Source organism: Ooceraea biroi, chromosome 11 (genome assembly GCF_003672135.1).
Source record: "Ooceraea biroi isolate clonal line C1 chromosome 11, Obir_v5.4, whole genome shotgun sequence".
Taxonomy (NCBI): domain Eukaryota; kingdom Metazoa; phylum Arthropoda; class Insecta; order Hymenoptera; family Formicidae; genus Ooceraea; species Ooceraea biroi.
This window is the reverse complement of record NC_039516.1, coordinates 10,541,758-10,560,444: the sequence shown is the minus strand read 5'-3', so window position 1 is coordinate 10,560,444 and position 18,687 is coordinate 10,541,758. Positions and strand designations below refer to the sequence as shown.

Sequence of the window (18,687 nt, the reverse complement as noted above, 5' to 3'; positions counted from 1 at the left end):
TTTACCCGGAGAGTGTCCTCATGATTCATGGAATGAATTCATTCATTTCATTAATACGAAACTGCATCGAAAAAGTACCCGGTTTTCCCAGACAGTTAATTAATCATTTTTATTCATACCGCTGAGCGACATTCGATCGCACAGTTCGACGAATAAATACTCCTTAAGCGATCGATAATTGCGCGACCTGACGTTAACTCGACAAAATCGACCCGATTAAAATATCGACGCGATACGCGATTTATACACCGTCAGCTTCCATCGTCATCTTTTTAAACGAACGATCGCGAGTAAGTGGCGGCGATAATGGACGCTGATAAAACAAGCGCTACGTCGTCGGGACGTTATTCGCGCGCGTAAATCGTCCACGAGATAACGCCGGTGGTTGATATCCCCGGACGATGCTTAATCAGCAGTTAAGTCCCCGCGGCCCCCGCTTCGCCGTCCAGCCCGCTTCTTCCTATCCTCACCATTACCGGCGTTCGCAGCTGCTGGCTATAAAATCGTCCGATTGAATCATCCGAGCATCCAGAGTGATTCCCGACGTCCGAGCTTATTCCCTATTTACAAAATTGCGCCCGGTCCCGTAACTGTCGTCGACCTTTCCCGCTTCGATTCCTCTGCCGTCATTGTGTTACCCACCCCTCGATACTGCACCCCTGCCCATTGTGTGTCACCGACCCACGAGGAGAGGACCCCGCGGTGACGCTGAGAGATTTCCCTCGACGCTCGCGCCCGATCCCCTCACCCCTGGGCCCCGTTATTGGCCTGTGTATGGACGTGCGCCTAATTAGTATGGACGTGCGGCCGTTGCGGCCCTTCAACGTTAGTGACGTTGTCCTGCGGTGCTTGCACTCGATCAAGGTCGAGAGAGAAGGCATGGAGATGCCTGGGGGGTGTGCGAAAAGAACGATGGAAGGAAACGTTCGGTCCCCTATTCCTTTTCTGCCTTTTTCGATTATAGAAATGGAAGAGAAAGGAAAACGTATTTATCGTTTATTTCGCGTGTGATATTAATTTATTCGGAAAAAGCAGCCAGGTGAAATTCTTCTACTTGCGTTAGTTGTCTCACGAAGAGTTGTATTAGGGGAACCAACAATCTCGTATGATGAGATGAGACGTGGCGGACATCGCAGTAATTTATCCGCAATGTATGCGCGCGGAAAAATTCGTTAAATCGCACACGTTTCCGCGTACGAGTGCCCTTTTTGCTGCCCTTCTCGTTGCGAGAGCGAGGTGGCCGTTTTGTCCGTCCCCTGTGCATTCCTACGTCCACGTTTTACCGAATAGTCGCGCGAAGATTCATAACTCTCATTAATAATCATTACAAGCAGAAATGCCTCCGATTTATCAAACAGAAGCGGAGAGTACACGGAAAATACACGGCGTACGTAAAAACGTGCGTCTGCGTCATGATTACGCAAACGTTGCACGCATCTTATCTCATCACTGATTTCATGAGAATTATGCTCTCTCTTGATGCCTGCTGGATCAAAGCACGATGTTATTTTTTATTTAAATATTTTTGCTAGCGCAAAATTTAATTTGTATCACAGATTGGCAGAGAAAGCTGGAGATAATATACGATAGAGAGTAGAAGTAACCAACGAAATAAAAGCTATTATTAAAACCGACCTCTCATACGTAACTCATTTGTCATAAATACGATTGCAAATCGTCTTTCGTATAATATAATATGATAATATTTATACTTGTCTTATTCGCGAGCAATAAAGTTTTATCGCTAAATCTCAAACTTGAACTGTAAAGAACAGGACAACAATAAAAAGTGACAAAAATGTTTATTAACAGTATTGACAATTTATTATCCCGCGCGCTCGGAAGAGTTCAACGAGGAAATGATAGAAAGGTAATGATACGAAGAAATAAAACGAACAAATAGTAATCAATTTTATAAATAATATATTTCATCATTTCTCGTAGAAACATCGTAACAGCACATTTTCGCATTTACAATATAACCAATGGCGATTGAGAGAGCTATAAACGGAGCGTATGATTGAAAACTTCTCGTTTCTACAATATTTTTAGAAGTTATTTTATGGGTTTGATGCGAAAGATTACGAGTACGATTGACCTGCCGTCCGACATATATACGCGCTAAGAAAGGCGACAAAATCGAATTTCGATATTACATAATGGTGCACTGATGTCAGACTTACTACAATGAAACTCCGTAAATGGCATTATCCGTGTCGTTCGGATAACGCAACTCGGATGGAACATCGGAGAGAACAGTTGTAAAATTTACTCAGCCCGACAAGCTGCACTAGAATCGGATTTAGAAATTGCCCCACGTTCTCTTGACCTGGAAGAACCGATCTGATTAAATACGAACAATAGAACGAGTTCTTACGATGAGCTCACGTGATTTATCTTCTCTTATATTTTTAAACTGACTAAAGACGGCACGATAAATTTTTTAAATATCGTGTACAGTAGAAAGGAAACCGGGTATATGGATAAATGATATTGGTTCAGACTAATTTTTCAAACAATGTGCCATAAATCTCAAGCTGAGTATAAGCAATTATAGAAATACAAAAATAACGGAACAGTAGATAGCGTGATATAGAAATACTGTTCTTTTTAAGAAGAGAAAAATTGACCATCGTAAATCGTCCTTTCTGCTCAGATTCTAATGTTCCGTGAATAATCGTGAACTAAAGACTCGCGCGCGCTCAGTACCGCAAAGTTGCGCGTACATTTGACCCTTACAGTGCTATATCTGATCGTCTAAGTTGCGCTTGAAAGTTCGCCCGTGAAGAGAAGCGATAACCGAGAAAACCGAGCGAGGATACCGAGCGGACTAACGGAGCGCGGAAGCGTTCCTCCCGCAAGCGTACGACGAAATTTAAGTCCCGTACGTGCGCAAATAACAATGAAGCCTAATTAGACATCGCACTACGGCTTCGCGGGAACACCCATTCGTGGTAACGGCCCTCGAAGTTCGCGTGCAACCGAATCCCGTTCTCGAGGGTGCAGGGATGCAGCGGGGGCAGGAATGCATACTGGGGCTTCCCCGATGGAGGTGTGCGCGTCCGACACGCTGCCGGCCTTTCAAAAAGGCTCCTCCACGGCTCGTTAGCGAGAGGTAAAAGGGCGAGAGAGATCTGGTACACAGGGGCACGTGGGGGTAAACGGAGGATGGATTCATTCGGGAGAACTATGTAAATCTCGTTCCCAATTCGCGGCGCCGTTACTTTGAATATCCGCGCCCTGGTACTTGACTGAGAAAGCGAAAAGCGAAGGTAACGACGCTGATCCAACGACGACAGTGATGAACGTTAGACGTCGTATTTCAGGGCGTCGTGACGGAGATCAGCGCTCACCCGTGCTGGTCCTCGCTTCGTGGTGTCGTTCTGCGAGCTGCGCGAGCCGCGTGCGCGAGCGGGGAGTGCATCCCCGAGGAACGAGGGTGGAACGCTGGTCGAGATGTGAGGAGACACCGCGCGATTCGTATGCGTATGTGAAAACGTGAAAACATGCTGCGCATGCATTTCATCCTCGTTTCATTCTTGTTTTATCCTCATTTTATCCTCGTTTTATCCTCGTTGGTTATTATGTTTGTTACAATCGTTCGTCTAGCTTCGAACGAACAAACTATCGACCACCGCGGGATCAACGTACAATGGCGTTGGACATTTTTAAAGGCAATGCCGTAACAATGCAACGATGACAAAGCATTCCGCTGAAAAGCGTTGCGTTATTGCGAAATTATGATATACTCAAATGCATGGACGCTTGCGTGCGAATGCAATTCATACTCAGGATACGTCCAATTATCTGATACTTGAGCATGAAAATATGTTCGTGAGATATCTATTAATACTTGCAGAAACTGTGAAGACACTTAACAACGCCGTTCACGGTGTTGCGAGTTTCCACATGACGGAATACTTAACGTGTCGTGAGGAGAATTAAACTTGGAGACGTTATATTGCGGCAACTCTAATTAACCCTTAACTGGTCTCACGAGGTCTTGGCCTGGCGCATGATGCCACATACGTAATACCATTTCCCCAGACCGATCAAACAGTTAACGAGAGCAAATAGCGAAGTGCACACATCATCCTGAGAATCTCAAGCGGATTTTATCCTCCGCGCAAATATTTTATTAAAGTTTTCATTAATATCGCACAGTAGTTTTAAACCGCAATTTATATTTCTTACGAATATTAATTCATTATATGTACATTATACATTATACTAGATACATGTCATGAATTTCTACAAAGATATTCTCCCTATAAATAATTGTGGCAACATTATATAATGATATAGAAAACGTAAAATAATATTAAACAACCACATATAAACTGAATATATTCGAAATATATTTTAGTGTGTAAACGGGATAATCCATGTGAAACGTGATTTATATAAATCACGATTTTAATAAATCATATGTTCAATTAAAACAATAAATTGCTCATTAATCAATTTTTCATACGCACTTTGGCCATCGATGACTTTCTCGAGTATGCTCAAGCAGGAATCGCTTGATCGCACGTTCCACGATGCCTCAGGCGCGCTGTGAATAGACAGCGAGGGGTTTTTCGCGGAGTTGCGGCTCTATCGACGTTCTCGTGCACAACCGTGACATATTTTTACGGTCAATCGGAAGTGAACAATTTTTGCAGCGTAATTTCACGTTTGTCTTCTAGGAATACGTGGGACCGTCTCTAGATCCGTGCGATCGCGGTCGGTGAATGCTCGGCGGATCGTTACGTCCGTAATTGTAGCCGAGGAGTACCCACGTACCCTCTTTGCTCCGCGATCGTAGCCCCCGCGCGGTCGAACGTGAACTTTGATCTAAGCCGCGACTTAGAAACCTCGCTCGACACGCAAATGTTAAAGAGTCTTAGTCGTGTACAACGCCGATGATGATGACGACGACGACGACGACGATGATGGCAGAGAGAAGGAAGGAATACGAACGGAGTCAACCCTTAAGCGCCATGCACAAATGTAAGACCGACCGCGAGGATTAACGCCTCGGGATCGGAGCTTCGACGTAATGAGTTAACAGCCACGATCCTCGATGGGGTACAGAGGGTTTCATGGGATTTGCGGGGCGAAGTCGTCCCGAGAGCGGTCGATAAGCGACGACTGCGTTAAGAATAGCTGGTCTCATTATTTATTGAGAGACAGGTGCAGCACGAACGCCGAGTGCACTGTCAAAAACGTATTTTTTGGCTTCTCCAAGTTGATCTGTTCTAGTCATATCACGAAATGTTATCTTTTGATTCGTTACTTAAAGATTTCTTAATACATGACGAAGAGATTTGTCGTGAAAATCGAACAAATATAAAGCATTAATTATTACGATATAATTTTTTCTTTATTATGTATAATGAGCGCATATTTGCTATCGTATTGCTACTCCTGCATAACATATTTGTTCCGTCCTTAAAAATAATTTTGCGATCGGCTTATTGATTCGGTTCTCTGGCTCTTTTAATTAATGAAAAAGGGTAAAAGGTTCCCACTAAATAATGTACGCGTCTTGCTAGTTTTTGCCGAACTGCTCTCAAACGATCATAGTAACTATCAGAGAGGATGGACCATAAATGTTTCAAGATTTTTCCATATATTTCTCTTTTCCTTTTTATGTCACTTTGCCAAACGAAAAATTCCGAGTCCGCGTTGACTCGGAATTAACCAAACTGGCTGATATTTCAATATTCAGCAACTGTCGCTATCATCCGCGAACATTGTGCATGGAGTTTAACGCGCTCTGAATTCCACGCGTTCGACGAGGAGAACGACGCGACTCGACGCGACGCGCGCGCAGCCGACGCTCGGCGTCGCGCCGTACTCTCGCACCAGTCCTCCTGCTTTAACCCATCATCACGGTTTTCACGAGAGGAATCCTTAGACTAGCGAAGAGAAGAGAGCGCGCGCGCTGGATGCATCTGTATCGCATCAGGGCTGGATTAATATTTTCGTAGCACGTCTGACGTCTTTAGTGCATATAGCGACGCTTATGTATTTTATGCATCGTCGTACTACGTCTCATTTTTGGCATTACGTACTCAAGATGACTGAATAACATTATAAATTTGTTAAGATCGTAATTTCGTACATCCGTCGAAAGAAAGACAATTATCGTTTTCCTTTGCGATCGGAAAGCAGAGATAAAAGTTTGATCAACTTCTGTCATTTTATAAAGAAATGATATTTTCTTAAAGAAATTATATTAAAGAAATTCATTTTTATCTATACGCCACGTATGCTTATATAACAATCATTTTTTAATAAGAAATTATGCATTTACGCATGAAAAACCGAGATTCGAGTACCACAAACGTTTTGGAACTTTCCAATGTCCGATATACTTAACTGGAAAATCACAGAGACTCCAGTATCCCGACTCGGACAATTTAGATCCAAACTGTCTGAGAAGCTAATATATCCAAAAAGAAACAAGAAAAATTACACCCACAGAAAAGATTTCTGGACTTAATGCTATTACTCTTTAATCTATCATAAAATAAGATCGCTATAGCGACAATCATATTTATTATTGAAAAGAAGCATATTTTAATCTTGAATAGAAAATTCGAAAATCTAGATTTAAATAATCTTGCTGCTATCTCATTCATTTTCTCAGAAGGATTTAGATACAAATTTGTAGCAGGTTCAAAATATTCTTGATTTAAGAATATTGTGAGATCTAAAAGACATCTTATTCTATTCTTCTAAGAGAATTTGTAGAATCTGCACAAAACGGCCAATATTTATGTGTTGCAATCGAAAATCGGGAAAGTGTTTCTGTTATTTACAATGAATAAGTGCAATACTCTACAAGAAATATTAAAAGATATGGAAATGTCTCTATTGTATATACTTACTTACATTTCCATATCTTTTAATATTTCTTGTAGAGTATTGCACTTATTCATTGTAAATAACAGAAACACAGAAACACTTTCCCGATTTTCGATTGCAACACATAAATATTGGTCGTTTTATCCGAATAAAGGACGCAGAAGCGCCGAGTCGACGAGCGACTGTGAGAAAATGATGCGTCGACATCGACAAAGCCTACTATAAAGTGGCGCTAATATCAAATTATTCTACATACAAGAATATATAAGCATAAATTTGTATATGTTACTCTTGTCTCAAGACAGTAAGACAATCTTATTTAATTCGAGAGAGAAGAAGAATAGAAATTACTGATTTAAATTAAAAATTGTTTTATTTTCATATTTTTTATACTTGTAATACGATTAAATTAGTCAAGAATATTTTTCGTCTTGTTATCAGAAATCCTTTCTGAGGGTGTATGAATTATAAAACTTCTTCTGCACGCTCTCTATCTCCCAGCGACGCATCATATTTTCTCATAAAACTAAAAGAAAATTTGTCTTTGGGTTTTCCGGGATGGTTGAAAAATGCTCTTCGTGAGATCCGTCTAAGAATACTGATCGAATCCGTTGTCCCCGATGGGCACATCCCGTCCTGCGCAGAGCAAGGCCGGAACTTCGCCGATGCGACGTGTACGGCCGGTCTGGAAAACGTCGGTCCCCATGCGAACAGCACTTCCGTCGTATTTCGGGATACCGTCGGGGTTCCACGCTATGCTACACGGCTCGGTTGGTCATTGGCCTCGTTTCGCAAACCGCTCGGGGGGGAACGGGAGCAACGACGACTTTGTTTTGATGCGACAGGGACGCAATTAGCACGCGCCGCGGATGCTGCGGTCCGCGCGTGTTACATCTGTATTCTCGCTGTCTTCCCTGCGATACATTATCCGGAAATAATTTCGCTTCGCGCCGCCTAAAATTGTCCCGACAATTTTCGTGGCGTAGGCAGCTTCGTTACCAACTGGATGATGTTTGGACCGTGCTGGGATTACTTCGAAAGTTGTCGAACGGTTATTTTGAAGCAGTTCGAGCAGCTGGATAACACAACCGTCTGGAAGTTTCTCATGCGAAAACGCCCGGGAGGCATCTTCTCTGGATTCCCTCTCGCCTCTTGGACGTTTTGTTGTTTGAGATGACAGCTCGAAGTTGTGTATCGATGCTGCGATGCTCGAGAAAGCAGGAAAACGACGATCTCGTCCGATTTCCGCCGTTGTGAACGACGAACTGTGAGATGCAAGGGCGTTAGATGCACAGCAACGTGTACAACGAGAGTACGAGATAAAAGAGGGAGAGTAAAATCCGGATTTCAGACGTGAACCGAGTGACATCCAACGATAAATGAGTGCAAAGTAGAATGATAAACGCTGGAGCAAAATAATAGGATGAACGAGGCAATCTGCACGATGAATCTGAACAAGATGGACAATCGGGAAACCGAGTATAAATGATACCGATATATACAAACAGCATTCGAATTCAGCATTCATGTGCGCGTGTAACCACACGCACCTCCTTCTGTATCATAAATTCTATCTCGTTCCTCCCATATCATCCGAAGGCGATCCGCTTCCATTTCCCGAGCGCGTCGCGCAACGATCACCGCCGCAGCACGCGCGATTCTATCGGTTATCGATAGCATCTCGGCGAGATATTTCGTCGTATACTGATAAATCCGCTCGCGTTTCACGAGCGACTTGCGCGAGATGGAAAACTGACGGCGAATTCGGCGATGGGACGGGGAAGAGAGCAATTAAACGGCGGCAGATCGGTCGCCACGCGGTCATCATCGTCGCCATACCTGCGGACTATTGCATCGGCCAGATTGCATCGGCCGCATCGGATGACGGAAAGACGAAGCGCGGGAAGCGCAGACGATGAAGCCGATGCGATGCCGACGCGATGCCGCACGAAAGCAATTAAATCGCGCAGCCGTTGCAGCCGCGCCGCGGTCGCGACGCTATATCTCGAGACTATTGAGCGTTCCTCCCTCCGTGCCCTCCCAGTCGTAGGGCACGGCACCCCCGTAGAGGTTCACGAATAAATCCCACTCCGCGGGTCATCCGGAAGCGAGGAAATTGTACGAATCCCACCGAATTTCGGGATTAACGGCTGAGTGCGCACTAGGTTTACGTTCACGCCACTGTTAAGGCAAACACACCGTGCTTGCGCGGCATGGGATAACGTTACGGGATGTAATATCAAGGATGTCACAGGAGAGACATTTCCACATTTCCCTGATAAGCTGTGCTTTCATTAAGGGGGGAGCCTGCTTTAGAACGCTGAAAATAAGGTATATTTTACGAATTGTTTTTGGAGAAACTATACAGTGGATCATTATAAAACTTTGATGCATTTATTAGTACATGTTTAAAGATAAAAAAAATTATTTTTTGATTTGAATATATCGCTTGTAGAGGTCGTCCTGGAGAAATCTTAGTGCAGCCGCGTCGCCGGCATTGCAAATTGGTGAGCATTCTCCTGCCTCCAAATTTCGTCTAAACTGAAAAATTGAAATATCTTCTCGTTATTTATGAATTCCCATCGTCGATGAACCAAAGAGAGAAGAAAAAAGTTGAAAAGTGCCAAACACAAAAGTACGATTTTTAGGCAAAGTTGTTGAACTTTTTCATGCAAAAGTAATTGTTTAACTTAATGTTTTTATGAATATTAAAGGTTCATCGACGATGGGAATTCATAAATAACGAGAAAATATTTCAATTTTTCAGTTTGGATGAAATTTGGAGGCAGGAGAATGCTCACCAATTTACAATGCCGGCTGCACTAAGATGCCTCCAGGACGACCTCTACGGGCGATATATTCAAATAAAAAAATAATTTTTTTATCTTTAAACATGTACTAATAAATGCATCAAAGTTTTATAATGATCCGCTGTATAGTTTCTCCAAAAACATTCGTAAAATTATACCTTATTTTCAACGTTCTAAAGCAGGCTCCCCCCTTAAAAGAAGTACTGCGCGCGAACACGAGACGACTCTGAATGCTCGATGGTAGGGTCGACGCGAGTGCACGCTATTTTCGCGATCCGCGAGTGCAGCTTCTACGTTACGAGGTGTCCTAGACGCTAATATATCGCGGCATACCAAATAAAATTTCAGAAATAGAATCACGACATTCCCGCCAGATGCACTCGCCTGCCGCTTCTATTTCCATCAACAACCACCTTTATTCGCGGAGGTTCGCCTAGAGATACGTCGACCTCATGTTGTATTTCGTTTCGATATTATCGTATCGAGTATTTATTGCACGACGGTACTTGGAACGCGAAATCCCCGATGAAGGTTGTTTGATGTTTGCACTCAAAAGTCACCTGGGTCCGAAACTTCTGTGATAAAATTCGGAACAAAGTTCCATTTCTAGTACCAATATTAATATCGATACGTATCTCGATATTTTTGATGTTTTCTATATAAAATCTGCATTTCTAGAATAAAATCGTGCTCTGTCATATTTCGTCACGACGCAGGTCGCCCAAAGTGCACTTGACATGTTTCCGTTTCGTCTTTATCGAAATAAATCGCGCATTATTTTAACGTTGCGCGAGCTTGGCGCAAACTTGACTGGAAATTAAGAGCAGCTTAATCGCAGATATAAATTACAAACATCACGTCGGACAAACATGATTAATGTTAATCCCTGAATAGCTCCTTTGTGAATAACCGGTGAAATCTGCATAAGAAGCACTATGGGCATTATTATGCTTATCCGACGATTTCGTGAATTAAGTGACTCCACATACTCATTGTATAATTTGCAAAACGTTTTACATCGCCGCATCGCGCGTTTCTCGTCACGCATCGCGTTTTATCGTTGCATTAAAACGTAAAACTGCAACTTTCCACACTATTTTCTCATCAGACTATCCTGAAGTCCCGTACTTTCCTTCTTTTCTTTTTTTTTTGCCAATTATTACGTATCAAGATAAAGTTCTTTCTAAGCTTACAGTAATCTTACTGAACGTTATATAGACTCTATGCGTATTAGCAGAAATTACGTAATCGGGCAGCTCGATAAGGCGCGACTGCCAAGTCTTGAAATTATCGGAAGTTCAAGGGTCAAATCTACTGAGAATTGAAGATATTTGAATAATTTAAATCTCATGCTGGAATCCAAAATTATTCAAATCATTCGCGTCACTCGAAGAGATGTCCAAACCGTTTTGAGTTTAGCTGCAAGTAACAAAGCAGAACCAGGTGATGTGTCGCGTGAAAGCAGCAAATCGATTTCGCGTATTCTATTTCTAAAAGCCAACCAATCTCTTTTATCAGTTTACTCAAAGCATGTAAATTATTTGAATCAGTTTACTCAAAGCACATAAATTATTTGAATCCACAGTCGCGACTATTTTTACTTCTTACGGTTCGATCGCACGAACGGTTTCGCCCGAATCTTTCGTCCGAGCCGAGCAGTCGAATTCTTGACGGCCTCAGCCGAATTATTATCGATCTGGCCGGCGAGCTGAATGCACGAGGCCGCTTCCACGACGGAGTGTGACAGGACGATCGTCCACCACGGGTTCACGTGGCTTCTATTGATTTACTACACGACTACACGGGGGCCTGCCCGGTTTCGCAAAAGACCACACCGCCGGCTCCGCCGTCGACTGTCCGCCGCGAAAAGTTCCTGCCAGGTCGATCGATCCGGTGTCAGTCGGAATCTGCTCGTAACCGCGTTGTCTGAGGTATACGGTCACGCTACCACTGCGACAATGTGCCACGGAGGTTCGTTGACACGGCATTGCGCCAGGCATGTGCGATTTACGTGGATCGCGGTGCCCGAAAGAATTTTGCGAAGCGAAAGTTCTCTATGTGGATCCGATGAATTTATCTCGAAAATCGCACAAAAGCAACTTTTCTAATATTTTATTTTATTCTTTCGAATAATTTGCCTGAAGTACGTAATGATTAATCTTGTTTTTCTGATGGTTAGATAACGCGGAAATCACCGTGGTTTAGTAAACAGCGTGCTTCATTCTTTCAGCATCCCTCGTGCATATTTTCTCCAATAATGCCATTTAAACAGCGCTTCGATAGGTGAACGACCGGTCACCGGTGGATGATTCTATCAAACACACAGCTTAAGCTGTACCCATTGCAAAGTGGAAGACTTGCATGGCTTTAAGTAAAGCGATTTTTGCTAGATTTCATTTCTTTTGATTTATTCTCTTTTTACATTTTAATCGCGCGTTTGTTTTTCATGAGAGTGAAAAAGTGAAAAGTGAAAACTGTAATAAGGTCCTATGAAAACTCTTGCTGGATTATTCAAACAATGAAAGAAGCGCCTGAGCGTTGTAAATTATGGTTACGCAATGATGGCGAATCTCTCTTCCAAGAAATGTAAATACATATTTAATAATCTCAGCGACAAATTTCAACATCAAACGGCGAATTGTGTACACTGTACACACTCCTGAAGCGAGAAAGAGCACCGAGAATAATTCAGATACCGGCACATCGGTATTCGTAGAGCCACGTAAGGGAGTATAAAGTCTAAGTCGACTTTAAACTTTATCGATATGAACAAGGAAAAGCTTTCGCGTTGACCAACGTCAGTCAATGAGATTGAATACTTTCGAAAGGGCGAAATAGTGACTATATATGCGCGACAGGTTCACTTATCGATGCGAGCTTGAACGTCTTCCTGAAATTGCAATCGACGTGATTGATGACGTGTGCCCATCTCAGAGTGCACCACGTCACCTGACGCTAATCTTCAATCTTAGTACGAACAACAATCGACACCGTCACGGTACGAAAAGCAAAGAGTTTCGAGCCTTTGCAAGAGCTTTCACATTAAATGGTTCCAAGACCGAGTACGCGAAGCAACGTAAAATGCATAAAAATAAAAAAATGAAGTAAAAGAATAGCGCGTAATATTGTCGACCGCTTGTCCAACATTTTAATCAAAGGCTTTACTTAAAAGATATTGATATTATATTATATTATTGACATTATAAATACATTAAAGCACATTTTAAACGGTAATCGCTCACGTTGGGATTAAAGTAACCATTCTCAAGAATTCCATCACTGAACAATGCGGTTTCTTCAGCAATGCATTTTAGCATAGGCATCGATCACGTTAACTGTGACACGAACTACACCGAAGGGTTGAAATGACCGACGAACCGGCCGGCGCGAGTTCATCTTTGCTTCGATCCACGCAATTGCTGATCGACTGCAATAGTGCAGCGATCGTGTGTTCAGCACCGCGATGATAAATGAATTCGGCGCGAATCGCGTAAGAATCGCACACGCGTGTCTTCACAGTCGATCTCGCGGTATCACTTAAAATGCCTCGCACTATGTCGCATCTCCATCGAGAACTGAATTTAACGTGAGCCGCAGCGGTCCATGACATGCGGCGCAGCAGTATGCAACATGACAACGCCATACGCATTTCCATAATCCTACGCGCGTATGTATGTATGTTGCCTATGTATATATATATATATGTATGGGAAGGATCACGTAAATCCACCTGCCATCAGAAATGCGCGAGGATCAAGGACAAGTCGCGCAACGAGGAAGCGAGGGACAGTCGGGCGGACGAAGGGATGGTGGACTGGGAAGCAGGGAGTGAGAAAGAGAGACGGGGAGTGTGAGAAGGGAAAGAGAGAGAGAGAGAGAGAGACTATGGAAGAGGACAAGGGCGAAAGAGAGCAGGTCGCAGGCCGCAGGGCGTGCGGGCCACATCCGCGCGCCTCCTTACTTCGGCAAAATCAATAACCTGTTTAGGGGGTGTAGGAGAGAACCTAAGGAGAGAGGCCATAGCGCGGCACCGCCGCCGCGCGCTGGAGGTTCTCTCCCCCCCTCAGGTGAGGGGGTGAGCGAGATCTGATACATACGCTGTCGATAGCCAGGTGCTAATGTTGCGCGCACAGGGAACGGCTCCTCCCCAGGACTCCGACGGTGTTTTCTCCCCTGGCGTTGCGCAGGAGTGCGCGAGGACACCCTCCCCGGCTGTGTGGTTACCCTCTCCCCGCGATGTCCCCGAGGTTTCCTCCGCACCTGCGACACTCCCCGGTACGCACGTACGTACGTACGTACGTGCTTGCGTTTGTGTTCCGCGTACGCGCGGGTCGCGTATCGTGTACAACCACCACCCTTGCGAGATCACCCCGGCAGGAAAAACGCTCGCTTCGCTCGGCAGGGCCGGGCCGGCTGATACCCGGAACCAGCGGAACCGCGAAATTCGAGTCGAGTCGTTGGCACCAAGTCGAGTTACACCACCGTTCTCACCTCTCACGCTGTCACCGGAACCGGAATACGCCGGTCGATCGGGGTAACCGGAACCATGGAACTACGCGGCGCGCGGACGATATCCCGTGAACCCGAGACAGGTTCTCTCCCCGCACTTGCTTCCTCTGGCACTCTCTTTCTCTCTCTGTATCTCCCTCAGCCGCAGGTCCCTCCGCGACGACTCTTCCGCGGGGGATCCACCGGCGGCACGACCCGAATAATGATCGGCGCGCAGGGGTGCACAGGAGCGACACGATTATCCCGGAAGTGGAACTCGCGACGGTCTCCGCACTACTCGCCCGCGCTACTGTCTCGGCTGTCGCCGGCACTCTCTCTGGAACTCGCTCGACGTGCAACAACGGCGGAACGCGGTCGCGCCGACGACCCCTTCACTGGGTGGCGCCCTCGGGAGAGACTCCGGGTACGCGCGTCGTCGTCGTCGTCGTTGTCGTTCTCGCCGTGTACAACACCACCGCACCACGCTGCTCTCTCCGAGCTCTCTCACCTCTCTTCTGTCACTGTCTCTGCACCATTCTATCTCTCTTTTCCCCTCTCACTCTCTCTTTCTCTGTCCCTCTTTCTCGCACAACTCCGATACTCCGAGGCGCAGCGGCTCGGCGCGCGCTTCGAGCTGTCGCGGCTGTGGGGCGCGGACCACTACCTCGACGAGCCTCCCGGATCGTTGGATAAAACTTGGTGGGGCCGTTCCGGTCGACGTGCGAACTCCCCACCTCCTCACCATCGGGTCCCCACCATGGTCGCGCGGATGGTCGACCGACAGTTCCTCTGCCTCCACCGCATCCCCTTCGTACCCATATACGACCCGACGGTTCCAACTCCCCGTCCCCCCGACTTGGACGACTCCACCGATCGCCGTCGCCGCTACCGCCGCCGCCGCCACCATGAAGAACGTCGAGCAGCGCCGCCATCCCCTCCGAGGGGGTTGCAGGGAGTGTGCGCGCGCGCAATCCTCGCGCACGAGCCATGCTTCGGTCGTGTACGTTACCGCTGCGTGCCGTTAAGGTTGCCCTCGCGCGCGTCACCCCAACGCCAACATCCACGATCGAGAATGAAGATAACGCGGCAAGAGAGGTCGAGGGTGGTTGCCGAGATCCGGCGGGAGAGCGAGGGGCGGGAAGAGACGGGGTGCGACGACGGTGTGCGACGAAGTTGCCTCGCGGATTCGATAGCCTGCGGATTCCCTCGCGAGCGCAAACTCACCGGATGCGGCGGCGCTTGGAGCAGATTTCTCGCACACGCGGATGATACGAGGAGATTGCGCGAAGGAAATCGCGAGCCTGGTTCTTTACACGATCTCGTGCACTTCTGCGTTACCTTATATGCTATCTCATCGCCAGCGGATTTCGAGCAGAGCGCACGATATATCGCGTTATCCGCGAGATTTTCCGATATTCTTTCGTTTTTCTTTTTTGTTGTAAATTTTGCTTTCATTATAGAAAAGTTCATTACCCAGGTTATTCAGTTTCTGCCGTTAACCACGCTGTAAATGCACTTCCGGTGTTTTATTAGTACCAGCTTGCGGTGTCCGACGAGCGAGCTTTGTGAGACTCGAAAGCTACTCTGACGCTCGCACGCAACCGCCATCGTCGTCAAGCTGCGAACGTAGAAAAATTACAGCATGCAGCAGCCTTTATTTGGTACCGAATATTACTCGGAGAAAGCTCTCATTGCGCAAACGTGCGCGATGCGGCAATCTTTTGTGATACGCGAGTCAAACAAAATTCTCTTGAGAGAAAACGCGTACGTTCGCGGGGAAAAAAAGGCCGTTTTATCGAGACGGCAGAATTTGACGGTATTTCAAAGTTAATCGGTGTTGCATATTCATCTGCTCCTTCTCTTTTTGCCGGAGCGCCGACGCGAGCGAGCCCACCGCGTTTGCATAACTTTGTTGAAGGCGGCGGAGCATCTGGCTACGATAAGAAATCGAAGCGGTAGACCGGCTAGCTCGTTAATGAACCAGAAGCTATACGAGACGAGCGAAAGGAAGACGCCGGCTTGCTGAACGATTCCGATCGTCATCGAACGTGTCGTTCCTCTCCGCGCGCGCGGAAGAGACCAATCCGAGAGGCCATGGGTTGCGGATCACGGGTACGCGAAACGTCATCTTACTTAGCGCACCGATATTCAGACGTACCTAAAATTCATCTCGGTGTACTTCCAGGGATGCCCGGCATTCTAAATGTCGTGTCCCCGTGCTGGACGCCCTACGAAACCGGCGTCGAGCCCGCGCGGTATGCACGGATTGCCCGTCTTTATTCTTTCATGGCTTCTCGCTTCGCAGGAAGTACACGCGTAGAAATCGTACTTCGCCTGCATCTGCCCTCAATTATTAATAGTTGAACCAAGGAAGCAAATACGCGAGATTTTGGACTGACGTCTCGCAGACATTCGCTAAATGGAACATTTTTAGGCGTCAAAAGTTACTTCTGTGGTTGTCGCAGGAAATGACATCTGAAGTAAGGAAACGAGGAACTGAGTTGCGGGATATTTTGGATAGACACTTTACAGAAATTTGCCGATAGAACGGTTCTAGATTTCAAAAGCTATTTGTGCGGTGTTCATACAAAAGACTGCTACTGCATCAATATAGGATCTGGCTTGAGGGAGATAGGAGGAAATGGCAAAGAGAAGGGTAGGGCCACCGCATGCTACGAGACACGCATTTAGGGTAGAAGCAATAACAGAAGGGTGGGCACCTATTGATCTAGAAATAATACGAGGCGCAATAGCGACAAAATCGTATCGATTCCGGCGTGGTAACTGCCTTCCTACGGGAAGTACAGGAATACAGTTACATCGCAATATTATAATCTCGATCTTTGACGTCAAACACGCTGACAATTAAATCCCGAAGTTTTGTCAAGGCGAAGAGACGGTAAACTCGAATAAACTGCGCACGAAGTAAACTCAAAATTTCCTCGCGTAATTGCGTTCCCTCGTAGCACGGTTCCTCAAAGCCCTTTAATTTTCATCATTCAACGACTCGGTAATCATCGCCTCGTCATTAAACCAACCAAGTCGTTGTTTCTCCTCTCTCTCTCTCTCTACACCCTCCATCTAATGAACACCCATGAAATTCTTAAAAATGCACACACCTTTGATGACCCTAAAAAACCGCTCCTCATGACAGCCTACCCCATGAAACATTTCCAATCACCGACGTCGCCTTTCAGCATCTCAGCGTTTCGCGCGTCTTACTCTCGCAAGAGTTGCCCTTGCAAGTTTCGCCACGAAACCTCCCTTGTGCAAAGCTATTATTCAACTCCTTATTATATCGACAGCCGACGTGCGCGCATGTCGCGCGATACTGCGCGACCGGATATAAGAAGCGCAGCACGTGCTACGTTGCTCACTCGCGCGCAGCATCTCTTTCCGCCCTTTCCTGCATCCCAGCATGTTCTCCCGCTCGCCCACTAAGCCCCCTGCAAACTCCCTACGAACACGGGGGCGTCGTGGTGCCCCTTGGAAAGTCAAAACGTCACGAGTCACGGCTGCAGTTCGATGAACCTTGATAAATGACACGCACAATGACGGTATCGACTGGAGACTAGGAGATTAATGGTCGCATTGTCGCATGTCACCTACGACGTCGACCCGAACTTTCAATACGGGAACAGAAGCAATTAGACGCGACTGCAGCGGCATTAGTTGACTGACGAATCGGACTTTCCGCGCGACAGCTTCTTGCGCTGAATCATTGGGGTTTAATTCGGATCTAACGAGAGACAACGTCGGCGTGTAAAAAGAGCCCGATTGAATTCCGTGATCGCGTAAATATCGCTCCGAGAATATGAATCCGGACTGTTCCTGCATCTTGTCCACGTACGAGTGACAGTTATTGCTGTTATGTGCACTCGACTCGAACTGCGGAATTTTATTATACCCTCGGATATTTTTGTTTCCGCGCAAACAAATCGTCTTTGCAATATCAGTGATTTCATCGGTTCACTTGACGAGCGCACGGCAGAGAGACATATGTGTAGGTATTAACGATATTTATTAGTGAAAACCAGCGAATTACGTTCGCTCGTTGTTAAAGCGAAATACGCTCGTATTCCCGTGGGAGTAGCATGTAACGTCCGCGATAATTTCTCTCAAAGTTCCCTGTATTATTTAACCGCGCGTGTGCTAACGCCCTTAACGAGAATTTACGGCTTTTGCGAGGCACCCGGTGTCTCGGCTCACGGAGGGCCCAATATGGGTCCCTAAATTTTTCTAGCGAACGAGTTAATTCGTTCCAGCAACGTAAATCTGCAAATCCGCTTCCTTTCGCGGTCTTTTTCTACGGTGAGAGCGTCTCGTTTGCTCTTTCGAATTTGTTATTCGAATTCACTAATTTATCACCGATCTTAAATCCGCGTGAAAACAGCTTAAAGAGTGCCGGACTTTATCTCGCGAAGCCATCCCAGAAATGTTCTACATGCTGAGTTATGTCGTATTTTTGGTGGCGTGTTTTAGACACTTGATTCACGTGGACCTTCGCATTTATCAAAGCTATAGCATGTCGTCC

At 46.0% G+C, this 18,687-nt stretch overlaps 1 protein-coding gene across 2 annotated transcripts in view; it reads right to left on the bottom strand.

Annotated features, from left to right (window-relative positions):
* The window catches only part of LOC109611346 (neural-cadherin-like), a 68,126-nt gene extending 53,189 nt beyond the window's left edge, over positions 1-14,937 (bottom strand). Inside the window, exon 1 of one of the 2 annotated variants that reach the window (XM_020033593.2) lies at positions 13,763-14,937. The gene's annotated coding sequence lies outside the window, so the exon portion shown is untranslated. The remainder of the gene's footprint in view (positions 1-13,762) is intronic. The other variant, XM_020033594.2, reaches the window with a different exon arrangement.
* Positions 14,938-18,687: the final 3,750 nt, after the last annotated feature.